Raw genomic sequence first — 13,894 nt, forward strand, 5'->3', positions numbered from 1 at the left:
CGGCATGTGGGATCTTCCCGGACCGGGGCACGAACCCGTGTTCCCTGAATCGGCAGGCGGACTCTCAACCACTGCGCCACCAGGGAAGCCCCGGAAGCAACTTTTATGAAACAAACTTAAGCAATGGAAAGAAAACTCAGTTATTTAAATATGAGCTGGAGTCCATATTCATTCAAACAAATAAGAGAATCATAGACTTAAATTTCTGGATGGCCTCAGGTTTTCCTCGACCTTCAGACGTCATGCAGGTGAACCTCTAAAGCAGTGTTTCCTGCCATGCGCCAGGCTTTCAAAGGCCCCTGATGCTGCCATTTTTATTCGGACCCTTCCTGCCTTTCTCCCTGACCCCATCCCGCAGCCTTCACTCCCTCTGCAAACACACATCCCATTCAGCAATACCAGAAAGAAGGTGCTGATGAGCCAACGGCATTGCTTTTAGTTGTTTTAGTGGTGATCGGAGATGTAAAGGCTGTAAAAACAAGGCAGGATTAGTATGAGAAGGGGTCTTGCAGAGATAGTTTCCAGGGGGTTGGACAAAAAAAAAAAACACTTTAATTTTTTTTGGAAAAGATGATGAACTTGAAGAAGGACTCTGGGATCCTCCAACTCTAGCCCCAAAATGGAACTCCCTAAGTAGAATGGCTTCTGAAGCCAGGCGCTTTGTCCTTCTTGTCATTGCTTTGTCTACAGGATCTAGTGCAGTGCAGGCACATACATTTTTGTTGGGTAAATAAATAGAATTATTAAAGGAAAATGGCTCAATAACAATCCTGTACATGTACTCTGGAATATTATGCAGCATTTAAAAAAATGTTAAATCTCTATATACTGAAAGGCAAAAACTCTAAGACATATGGTTGAGTCATTTAAAAAAGTAAACAAAATAATGTATTTCATAAGTATAGGAAAAAATCTAGAGGTACATGCAATAAATATTACAGATGTTATCTCTGGGAAAGAGAATACTAAGGGAAACTGTTTTATCCATATTATTTGAATATCTTCAACAAGAGCATATTTATGTATTACTTGCATAGATAAACAATAAAGCAAATGTACCAATTAACCAACTGATATGTTTTCTGAATTTTATTCATTTTTTATGTCTTGGGCACTTGTGGTAAATTTTCATATTTTTGTTTATCTTTTAAATGTCCTGTTTACATTTCACTTTTTTAATTTAAAAACTGTAAATTACTGCTTAGTAATTCCTATTTTTCCTATTGATAATACAATTTTTTATTGTAACAACAAGTTTATTTTTTAAGTTATGATCTCACATAATAAACATGTAAACAAACACACACTTATTAACAATTAACAAAAATTAAGCCATACTACTTTTCAACTGACATATTTTTTTACCATACATTAGATATTTCCATATGACTATTACACAACTACATCAGTATTCATAGTGATTTCATTCTATTCCTTTGTATGGATATATATCATAATCTTATAACCTCCTTCTTTTTGGATATTTATGCTATATTCCAATTTTTTTACTATTATAAACAACAATTCCAAGAAGTATAAAGTTGAGTTTGATTGGTTTGCATTTGTAATAAAGCTTTAGTAGTGCCAGTTACTATCCAGAAAGGTTGCACTATTTTAAACTTGTAGTGTGCAGGAATTCATTTCTCCCTACCAATACAAAAATTGACTTTAGTGTTTAAAAAAATCTTCATTATATGATAAGAGGAAAAATAAAATCATATTGTTTAAATGTACAAGTCTTTAATTATTAGTGAAAATGTTAATATTTGTCTTTAATTCTTTAGTGATGTATCTGTTCATGCCCTTTGTCTTTGCTTACTGGGATATTCACTTTTCTTATTGACTTATAAGCTCTCTTTATATATTAAGGCTATTTGGTCTTTACAACATGTGTTGAAATCTTTTTTACCAGGTCATTTAATTTTAAATATTGTTTCTAAAACTTTTTATCATGACCCTTTAAGTTCTTACTTATTAAAATTTAGTAATATTTTCTCTTACCACTTTTTCCTCAGGGTCATGTTTAAACAATCACCCAAAATATACATGTAAGAAAATATAAATCCTTAAAGCACTAGTATAGTTTCATTTTTTTACCATTAAAATATTTAAAATATAAGTAAAAAAGAAAACATGTGCCGAGGTGCACAAAACATAAAAACATTAAATTTAAAACTTTAATTCACATTTTATTTATTGATTTATTTATATGCAAACAGGTAGGACATGAAATTTATTTTTTCCCAAATGGTTAGTTAGCTAATTATCCCAATACCAATAAATAAATATCAACTATTTATCCACTGTTATATAATACCACCTTCATTATATAATAAAATTGGAAATAAACATGGGTTTGTTTCTGAATTTTTATTCATTCATTCATTTATTCATTCAACCAACCTTAACTAAGTGAATACTATGCTCTGGGAACTGTTTAGCACTGAATGAGAGGGACATGGTCCCTGCTTTTTGCAGCTTTTGATGAAGTAGTAGGCACAGACACCGACCCAACTGTGATCAGCACAAAGCAGAGCAGCAGAGTGACAGCACGGAAAGAAGGAGGACAGGAGAGCTATTGTAGCAAAAGCGATCAGTGGAGGCATCTGGAAGGACTTGATAATTGAGCCAACACCTGAAAGAAGCAAAAGGAACATGAATACCACAAAGGAGCCCCAAATGGGGCTTTTCTGGTGGCAGAGTGGTTGAGAATCTGCCTGCTAATGCAGGGGACACGGGTTCGAGCCTTGGTCTGGGAGGATCCCACATGCCGCGGAGCAACTAGGCCCGTGAGCCACGACTACTGAGCCTGCACGTCTGGAGCCTGTGCTCCGCAACAAGAGAGGCCACGATAGTGAGAGGCCCACGCACCGCGATGAAGAGTGGCCCCCGCTTGCCACAACTAGAGAAAGCCCTCGCACAGAAATGAAGACCTAACACAGCAAAAATAAATAAATATCCTTCTTTAAAAAAAAAAAAAAAAAGGAGCCCCAAATGTAGTAAGGAAATAAACTTGTGAAAGTTTAGGGGTAGAGAAACAGCAAGTGCAAAGACCCCGGGACAGGAACAGATTTACTGTTTGTGGGGGAAGAGCAAAAAGGCCAAAGCAGCTGGACCAAAATAAACGAGCAGAAGTTCAGAGATTTAGACGGGGCTCTTTGCAGGCCATGGATGAAGATTCTTTACTTAGGGAGTGTGGTCTGATTTACATCACTTAAATGAGCACCTTTGTAGCTGTGTGGAAAACTGACCAAGTCAGCCTGTGACAGGACTAGGAGTCCAGGTAAGAAGCACCTAGAGCCACATCCAAGAGAGACTAGGGTGGGAGGTACCAAGACAGCGAGAAGGGATCAGATTCAAGCTATGACACTAAGTTAGAGCTCACAGGACTTGGTGATTTGCTGGACGTAAGGGAAAGGAAGGAATTTGGGGACGGCCCGAACAACTGAGATGGGAAAAACTGGAAGTGCAGAAATTTCCATAAGGAACATCGAGTGTTTTATTTTGAAAATGTTCAGGTTCAAATTCTTATGACCTATCCAAGTGGTGATATTAAGTGGGTGGCTGGATATACAAGTCTGGACCTCAGGGGGAAAGTTCAGGCTGGAAATACAAGTTTGGGAGAGTCAGTGGTATCCAGGCGGTGTGCAGAGCCTGCAGATCTCCTGGGGAGAGAGCGTGAGGGCAGATAATCAGAGGACCCAGGGGAAGAGAAGGAGAATGCGGAGGAATGACCAGTGAGGGAGGAGAGCACGTGGTGCCCTGAGATGGAGCCAGGACAGGGTTTTAAGAAGGATGGCGGGATCTGCTCCCTCAGGCTGCTGAGGGGTGACCAAGGTCAAGACTGCAAATGGACGGCTGCGTTGGGTGAGCTCAAGGTCATTGGCAACACAGACAAGAGCTGCTGCAGTGGAGGAGTACAGCTCCCAGCTGAAGAGAGTTAGGGGCAAAAAGAATAAGGGCGAAGTGCAGAAACAGAAATAGATGTTTGGAGGCTGCTTGGAGAAGTGTGTACAATCAGGGACTCACATTTTTTTTAATGGAAGCTAATTCAGCATGTTTTGCACACTGATGAAGTAACCCAGGAGAAAGAAAAAATTAACCATGAAGGTGAGGGGGATAAAGGCAGGAACAAGAGGAAATAGAATCCAGACCCAGTTTGGGGGTCGAACTTTGTTTGGGCCAAGGATGGTTCTTCCATTCGTCTGTCTCACTAACCTTGGCCTAAACCCACTTAATTCTAGAAATCTATGGAGCATTTTAATGTCTGATAAAGCAAGGGACCTCTTGCTAACAGTTTTTATCCTTATTTTTAAAATTTATCATGGGCTTCCCTGGTGGCGCAGCGGTTGAGAGTCCGCCGGCCGATGCAGGGGACATGGGTTCGTGTCCCGGTCCGGGAGGATCCCACATGCCGTGGAGCGGCTGGGCCTGTGAGCCATGACCGCTGAGCCTGCGCGTCCGGAGCCTGTGCTCCGCAACGGGAGAGGCCGCAGCAGTGAGAGGCCCGCGTACCACAAAAAAAAAAAAAAAAAAAAAATTTATCATGAGTAGTTGAGCACATATGTATTTCCAGCTGACCTAAGTTTTTCACATCAAGTTGTTTTCATTTGAAGTGATAATACTTTTATATGGTTCGAGATTCAAAAGTTACAAAAGGCATACAATGAAAAAAATCTTCCTTTTACTAGTATTTCCCAAACAGGCATTTCCCCTACCTGAAGGCCAGTAATGTCACCATTTCCTGGATATTCTATCTGAGAATATTTTATGCACAAACACATTTATAGTTCTTTCTTTCCCCCTTTTTATACGATTAGTGACACAGCTCTGTTTTTTTTTCACTTACAATATATCAGAGATTATTTGATATCTCTAAGTAACTAAGAAATATTCTCATTCTTAAAAAAAAAAAAAAGAAATCTAATAAGGAAAAAGCCTCTATGAAGAAAGACACCACAAGAGAAACATAAGGACGCAAGTTAGAAATAGCAAGATGAGACAAAAATAAAAGAAAACATCAGATAAAGAAAATAAATTGGAAGGCAAACAAGGGATAAGAGATACTGTTGAAACATAGTGAGGGAAGTAGAAGACAGAAATGAGAAAAAACGAACAATGGAAATTAAAAATTTAAAAGGATTAGAGGGAAGACAAAAGCTACCAGAGACTGCAAAGGCAAACAAGGTATGCATGGTTAAAATCTCCCACGTACAATGACAATAATAATATTATTAGCAATGGGATAGAACATATATTTAAATACATAATTAAAAGCAAACTTTCCTGACATAAAAGAAGACATGATTCTAAGTGAGAAAAGCACACACTGTGTCTGAGAAACTGATCAGTATCATCAATGCAGATGCATATTCTAGTAAGGTTATCGGAACTTAAAGATAAAGAAAGACTCCTTTGGGCAGGTAGGCAAAAAGATCAGCCTGGCTTCTGATTCCCTCCCAGCAACAGTCAACCCCAGAAGACAATGGAGCAATAACTCTAAGATTAGAAACAAAGCGACAACCCCATGACCTAAGGATTTTATATCCAACCAAACTGTCCGTTAAACACAAAGGTGACAGAGTTTTGAAGTTGCACAAACTCAGGGGCCACAACTCCTGAGAGACGGTCTTGAGGAAGTCCCAGGGGGTGAACTTCAGTCAAGCAAAACCACCACAGAAGGACTAAAGGTGCTGTGGTGACGAATGGGAAGGAGAAGAGCGTAAAGGCCACCTACGCTGAGGATGCAGAGATGACACAAGTAACAAATGGGGGCAGTGGGAGAAAATGGCAGATAGGGTCCATCTGCCCATTGTCACAGTGAGAGGATGTGATCTAAAGCTGACACATCAAGTACGGGAAGTGTGAGCAGATTACCCTGCGCAAATAAAACTACCGGCTGGGGAGGAACAAACTATTGGGTATAAGATTGGCTCAAGGATGTATTGTGCAGCACGGGGAATATAACCAATAGTAATGACTGTAAATGGAAAGTAACCTTTAAAAATTGTGTAAAAATTTTAAAAATGTAAATACTGAGAAATATATTATTACTGATTAAAATCAGGTTATAGAAGAAAAAGAGGCCAGGGGAAGGATCTAATACCATCACTGCCATCTAAAAAAGTAAAGAGTAAAAGTAAGTGTAATATTATATTTTTTAAAGTAGCCAATAAAACAAGAATATGTACATTAAATATAAAGACTCTATATAAAAAGCAAAGAAAACAGATCGTGTAAGTGAAAGACTTCTTAAAAATATTCTAAAAGTGGAAATCCAGCATAAAGTAATGTGACAGATAAACGTCAGCTGTAAAATTCAAACTAGAACCTCTAACACTTCAATTGGTACAATTACAGGAAGAACTGTAAGACCACAGCTCTGCAAAGGAGCTGGGGACCCACCTAGTACAGCCCTTCATCCTGCAGTTGAGGAAAGTGAGGACTAAAGAGATGCAACATCTTACTCAAAATCAAACAGAAACTCAAGAGTCTCTTACACCTAGAATGCAGCACCATTTTCGTTAGCTGTTCTCAGAAACATTTGTTCATAAAGGATATTGTGATGATTTTTAAACCCGCCTGCACATTCTGTGAATCCTCAGGAAGTGGTGGGGTCTGTCTCCTCCCCTAAAATGTGGGCCAACCTTAGTGACTCACTGGTAACTAATAGAATGTAGCAGAAGTTCGTCACACAGCTTCTGGAGGCACATGAGAAAAGGCTGGGTAGTTTCTGTCTCACTTGTTTTCTTGCGTCACTCACATTTGGAGCACTGAGCTGCCACGAGGCCACCATGTTGCGAGGAAGCCCAGGCCATGTGTAGATGATACAGCCGAGATTCCAGACAATGGTCCCCTGGCCATTGAGTCATAGTTCCCCTTCTGCTTTCTGCCACTGAGTCTTCCTAGCTGCTTCCAGACACCGTGGAGCAGAGACAAGCCATTCCCACTGTACAGTGCCTGAATTCCTGACCCACAGAATCTCTGCACATAACAAAACGGTTGTTTTATGCCACTAAATTTTGGGGTGGTCTGTTACAGCAGCATGAAAATGAACACTATTTTTTCCCTACTACTAAGGACTTTTAAAAGGGGAGCCAAGAGGAAGGCCAACTAAAGCCAAAAGGCCATACTTGATTTGAGAAGAGAAAAGAAATAAAACTTGTTTCTGAATTTTAACTTTCTGCAACACAGATTTTTTTTTTTTTGAGGAACCAATATAAGGCAATACCAAGAGGTTTTTCATTTTTAAATGTCATGAAATTTTTCAGATGATAAACACTTGCTTAGCAGTACAGCTCTGAAGCAAATATCTAGGCAATTAATCACATGTATACAGGATTTTTTTTTCCTGTGGAGAAATTTTTTGTTGTTGAAAAATAGAGCTTTATTTTAAAACTATTTGAAAACAAAAGCAAACCAGAGGCTTCTCTGCTGTAAAGTACAATATGGCTGATTTACTTTCATAATGTAAACATTATTCTTTTTTTCTAATTTTCTTAAGCCAAGTAAACAAAGGGTGTTGAGAGCTTGTGTTGGTATCAAGTGTGTGCCTGATGACAAGCCAGCCTGGCAGTTAGACACATTCAGAGACCTGGAAAACCAAAGTGTTGTATTAAGTGCTTCTATTAGTTTCCTATGGCTGCTGTAAACAAATTACCTCAAAATTGGAGGCTTAAAACAACAAAATTGTTTTGTTTCAGTTTTGGAGGTTAGAAGTCCTAAGTCAAGGGGTTAGCATAGCCACATCCTCTCTGAAGCCTCTAGGGAGAATCCTTCCCTGCATTTGAGACAGGCTGGGACTTGGGACCTGGCACCCTTTGCTGCAATGCTTGCACCTGGACAAACGTGGCCTGGAGCTACAAAATACAAAGAAACTATAAAGGCCTAAAAATAACTGTGTGCATGCACAGTTGGGGCAAATTCTGCACAAAGAGACCAAAAAGCCCAACTGCCACTTCTGAAGAGCCCAGAGCAAAAGCAGGGAAGGGGGTCGGGAAAAAAAGCAGGGTACTGCGCATGCCCCCTGCACACACCACCACTGACGGGGTGGGCAAATCACCTAAGCCGCCCCTCCCGCCTGACCCCTGTACACACCCCTACCCTCAGGAATCAGCTAATAGGGGAGCAAGGCTGCAAGGGAATGTTACTTATTCTCTCTCCCTCCTACGCAGCAGGGGACCCAGCAAAGCCTTGCCTGAGTTTATTGTCTGGCCTCTGATCAATTTCCATTGATGAAGGAGGCCAAGAACCCTGACGGGTAACACCGTTTCCAGCTTCCCGTGGTGGCTACCAATCCTTGGGGTGCCTCGGCTTGTGGCTGCATCTCTGCCTCAGTCTTCACAAGGCCTTGTCCTCTCTGTGTCTGTCACCCTCCTCTTCTCATAAGGACACCCGTCATACTGAATTTAGGGGCCCTACTCCAGTTTCATCCCATCTTAACCAGATTATATCTGTAAAGACCCTCTTTCCAAATAAGGTCACACTCACCGGTACAGGGGTCAGGGTTAGGACTTGAATATATGTTTTGGGGGGACACAGTTCAACTAACAACAGTGTCCAAAACAGAGATCTAAATAAAGGGCTGTGATTGTGGGTAAGACGGGATACTTAACTGCAGGGATCCCTTTACCACTTCGTTTGAAGCCAAGAACCTGGATTTAAATACTGACTGGCTGTGAAGCTGTGCAAAAGCCCTTTCACCTCTCCAGTCTCAGAACACTTATCCGTGAGCGGGGATTAACTGAGGCAAGTGTGGTCATAGACCAGCGACCTGGGCATCACCCTGTGAGAAATGCTGACACTCAGGCCCGACCCTGGACCAACTGAGCCATAATTTGCATTTAAGTTGGAGCTCGAGCTGCTTCTGAGGCACATTAAAGCTTGAGGAGCACTTAGCACAGTCCTTGGGGCATGATAATTTGCCAATAAATGCTAATCCCCCCTGCTCATAAACCCCACGAAGGCACTTAAATAAAAGAGCTGAGTTTACATTTAACTTAATAACTGTGGACTAAAATGAAAGAAGGGAGGAGTGTAGGCCTTTCTCAAAATCTCTCATTCAGAAAAACTTGGCTAACTAGCAACAGGCTGTTAGTGAAACACTTAACTTTTGGGACTCTTTGGAATATATCAACTTTTTTTTTTTAATTTAAGGAAAGATTGCTCACACTACATGGGGAAAAGAAATCCAGAGATGGGACACAGCTCACCCAGTTTTTAAGGTTGTGTTATCTGAAATGGGTGAACTCACGGGTTACCGGTGTGTAATTCTTATGGAAATGAAAACAATTATTTAAGTGTAAAAACATAAAAAAAACTTGGAAGTCATGCCTCCATCTCTCAGAAGGAGAAAAGAGCTGCACAAACTGAAAGTCAATGACTTTTCTTAGCTCCATGAGAGAACTGAGGTCCCAGGATAAACCACCACCCTGAAAACTGGAGAGACAGGTGAGAACAGAGAACACAGGACCACACGGCGGAAGCCTCTGCAGCCAGAAGCAGGTAGGGACACACCCATGGTACCTGCAGCAAGATGCTGGTGGAAGCTGACGTTGGGCTAACAGTCTAAGCAAGGACCCCCATGTTTTCATGCAGTTTACCTCCGGCAGTCCCACCAGGTTCTCATGGTGAAGATGGGAGAAAAAGCCCCTTGTTTGGCTGGGGTGAAGGGAGTAGCCATTTCGAAATACGTCACAACAAATGCCAACCAACCCAGCAAGACGAAAGACCTCAGTAAATGAGAAACAAATCCTAACTTAGGAAGGGGGGGTTTTGTTCAAAGGGATGATTGCAAGGGGGAGAGGGAGAGGGGGGAGAGGGGGTGATGGAAACCATAAGATCTGCAAGCATCTCCAGACTTAGGCAAAAAGGGGGTTTCTTTTATAAAAGGGGTAAACAAGGCTAGGAGGACCCAGGTGTGGGGGGAGTCGGGGGAAAGGGGAACATGATCGGATAGGAGATCAGAGGGTGTTCCACTCAGAGGCCAGCCTGTTCTCAGCAGGGGCTGTCTGTGGGCTCAGGCAGAGGATGGGCAAAGTTCAGGCCCCTGGGGCAGGATGGACGTTTAACCAAAGTTTGACTAACACACATTTTGTTCCCATTGATCAGTGGGGACATAATAGTTCAGCTCATTTCAGAGGTAAAGAATGGGAATTTAGAGGTACTGTGGGACTGTGTCTGGCCTTTTCATAAGTAATCAAGGGGCTCCTGTGAGTCTCGCCTAGTCATACGGGGCTGGGGCGGGGATGGGGAACGATGAGTCTTTTCTCTGAACACAAAGTGTGGGAGATCTCTTAACCTTCACTGTTTTCCAGGAGCATAGAGTTCGGGTAACAGTCAGCACTGTCAACAGTAAGGGCTTCCAGGACAATCTAAGACTCTTCACTTAGGGACTTCCCTGTTGGTCCAGTGGTTAAGACTGCGCCTTCTAATGCAAGGGGTGCAGGTTCGATCCCTGGTTGGGGAGCTAAGATCCCACATGCCTTGCAGTCAAAAAACCAAAACAGAAAATAGAAGCAATATTGTAACAAATTCAATAGAGACTTTAAAAATGGTCCATGTCAAAAAAAAAGAGAGAGAAGAAAAAATAAGACTCTTCACTCATTTCTCCTCTGACTCTTCCTTTCTTTACTTTGATTTGAGCTTCTGACCCTTACCCTTGTCCTTCTCTCTGAAGAACTTTTAAATATTTCTTGCAAGGCAGGTCTACTGGTGACAAATTTTCTCAGTTTTTCTTTATCTGAGGAGGTCTGTATTTCTCCTTTACTTTCAAAGGATAATTGTGCTGGGTACAAAATTCTAGGTCAGTGTATTTTTTTCTTTCAAAACTCTGAACATTTCACCCCACTGTCTTCTACCTTGCATGGCTTCTAGTGAGAAGTCTGATGTGATGCTGACCTTTGTTTCTCCACCGGTAAGTTTAGGCAGTGTGCAATGCCGAGACTTTTATAATTATAAAGTGGAGAAGTGAAGTGTGTGTGTCCCTCATTGTTTCAGTGCATCCTCAGAAATAATCCCCAGTAATTTGAGTGGCTTTGATGCACTTTTTTTTCCAGGTTTTTTTCCCCCCCAGGGGCAGCAAAAATATACGGCTTGAGTGGGATAAATGCCATCCTCCTTTAAAAGTTCCATAATTATCTTAAAACCAACCCCAATATACATACAATCTAAATAAAACAGATTACTTGCTTTGTGAGCAACTTCAGACTAAATTCCCCAGCTTACTCCTTCAATTCTAGACCCTTCTATGTAATATGTAGCTATTGTTCAGAGATAAATATAAACACACAAATATGCTTTTAGAAACAAAAACGAGATTGCAACCTGCACACTCTTCTACAACTTTCTTTTCTCACGTAATGGCCATAATTATACTAAGGGCATATTTGCGAATCAGTCCATATAGATCTGTATTGTGCTACATTTGTGGATGCATCACAAACTTTTTGTTCTTTAACATTTAGATTGTTTTCAATTGCCTGCCATCCAAACAATACACAATGAATATTCTTGTACACTGTTATATCACATAGATTGTGCTGTTACATCCGTGGAACAAATTCTGGGAAGTAAGATTGCTGGGTCATGGGATATAAAAGTTAAAATGCGGGTAGACATGGCCAAATTACACTCTAAAAAGGTTGTAATAAACTATTACTGACAGTATATACGGGTGTTTGTCTTAACTCCTCTCCCCTTCATCTTAACACTTTATTAGTAATTGTTTAAATAATTGTCAGTCTTACAAGAAAACACACACACATACTTGTTATTAAATTTAAATTTGCATTTCTCAAGTAATTAGAGAGATTTAGATTCTTTTACCAGTGTTTTTTTTTTTGGATCAGTTGTATTTGTTCTGTATATTGCTTGTTTATATCCTTTGCTTATTTTTCTATTGAGTTGTCTTTCTCTTACTGATTATTAGAAACTCTTTCTATACTAGAGATATTAATGCCTTGCTTGCTAAATATTGCAAACATTTTCTCCCAAAGTTTTGTCTTTTATTTACGTACACATACATATTAACCTATTCATTTACACCACTGTTTCTCAAACTGTCGTTGATGGAGTGCCTGTAAGATAATCATGTGGGGTGCTCACTAAAAATGGAGATTCTAGGGCCCAAGCACTCTATGAGAATCTCTTGGAAAAGGACACAGGATTTTGTATTTAAAACAAATATCTAGATGGTAGAACTATTGTTTCATAGTCACTTATTTTTATGACTTAGATAATTATTAAATACATGACATTTTATGTTTTTGCATATATTTAGTCTTCAATCCATCTTAATTTGCTTCCTGTTATGATGCAAAAATCTAAATTAACTGTATTTTTTAATGTCTTTAATTATGCCAGCATTTATTAATAAACCATTCTTTTCCCACTAAATTAAAGCATCACCCTTATATTAGATTGTAGACTTTCTCACATTTCCATACTTTTAAAAAGACACATCCCTTTATTCTTTTTGTAAAATATTATGTATTTATAATAGAGAATTTGTGACATGCAGAATAATAAGAAATTTTAAAAATCCAGCTGTAGTAGATTGAATAGTATCTCTCCAAAATTCATGTCTACCTGCACATGTAACATTTGGAAATTGGGTCTTTGCAGATGTAATTAAGATGAGATCATACAGGATTAGGGTGGGTCCTAATTAAAGAATTAGTATCTATACAAGAAGAGGACAGATAGACAGTGAATGCCATGTGAAGACAGAGGCTGAGACTGGAAGCCACAGAACATCAAGGAAAGCCAAGGCTTACCCGCAACCACCAGAAGGTATGACAGGGGCATGGAACAGATCCTCCCTCAAAGCCTCCAAAAGAACCAACCTTGTCGCATCTTGATTTTGGACTGCTGGACCCCAGAGCTGCAAGTGAATAAGTTTCTGTTGTTTTATGCCATCAGTTTGTGGTGCTCTAGGAAAACAATATACCAACTAATCAGAAACAACTAGCTTTAACATTAGATGGTCCTCATTACAGATGTTGTGTACGTATGTATATATACATGTGTACATGTAATAGATTGACAGAAATACTTCCAGTATAATGAGGTAATTCTGTACATTCTGCATTATTAAACATTATTTTACTTGAATTTATCTGAAGAAAAAGAATAGATTTGTCCTATTAGTCCAGTGATGGTTTTTCCTATTTCTGTGCTAATATCTTGGTGTTTAATTTTTTATAGGACAAACGCTTATCACTCTTCTTTTTCAAGGTCTTTTTTTTTTTTTTGGCCTCACCGCACAGCTTGCGGGATCTTAGTTCCCCGATCAGGGATCAAACCCAGGGCCCTGGGCAGTGAAGGCGTGGAGTCCTAACCACTGGACCGCCAAGGAGTTCCCTTCAAGGTTTTCTTCATCATTTACAACCATGTGATCTTCCCTTCAAAATTTAAAATTAGTCAGTTCTAACTTATCGTCAAGAGAATCTGGAATTCTGATGGGAATTGTGCTAATTTGGCTTGGGAAGAATTGGCATATTTTTGGTACTGATTTCTCATCCACAGATATGGCAGGTTTTTCTTTTTTTCTGGTCTTGTTTCTGCCTTTCAGCAAACGGCAAGGGATTTCATCATCAGGATCTTGTAACTCGTTAAACTTTATTCCCAATTATTTTATAGTTTTTGACGCTGTTGCAGATAAAATATTTTTATTTTTAATAGGTTATTGCTTTTTCAAAAGGAAAATTGCTAGTTTTTCCTCTGCTTCAGACTCTCTTGAGTTTTAAGCCTTTTACTGAACTCAGATTTAAAACGGAGGCATGAGTTTTCGCACTTGGCCGCTGAAGCCCTACATAAGCACTGGCTTCCATGTATCTCAGTCTCCTTTGTACCCTGTGAGCTTCACAACCACGTCATAAAGCGTGGTGTCTGG

General features: G+C 40.0%; 1 long non-coding RNA gene across 1 annotated transcript in view; it reads right to left on the minus strand.

The window, feature by feature from the left end:
• LOC113625367 (uncharacterized) overlaps positions 1-13,193 on the minus strand; it is a 362,063-nt gene extending 348,870 nt beyond the window's left edge. The window contains exon 1 of the long non-coding RNA XR_003434638.1: positions 12,777-13,193. This is a non-coding gene — a long non-coding RNA (uncharacterized LOC113625367). The remainder of the gene's footprint in view (positions 1-12,776) is intronic.
• Between the last annotated feature and the right edge of the window lie 701 nt (positions 13,194-13,894).

This window comes from Aethalodelphis obliquidens, unplaced genomic scaffold (assembly GCF_003676395.1).
Source record: "Aethalodelphis obliquidens isolate GAN/ISIS:26980383/991018 unplaced genomic scaffold, ASM367639v1 scaffold15, whole genome shotgun sequence".
NCBI lineage: Eukaryota > Metazoa > Chordata > Mammalia > Artiodactyla > Delphinidae > Aethalodelphis > Aethalodelphis obliquidens.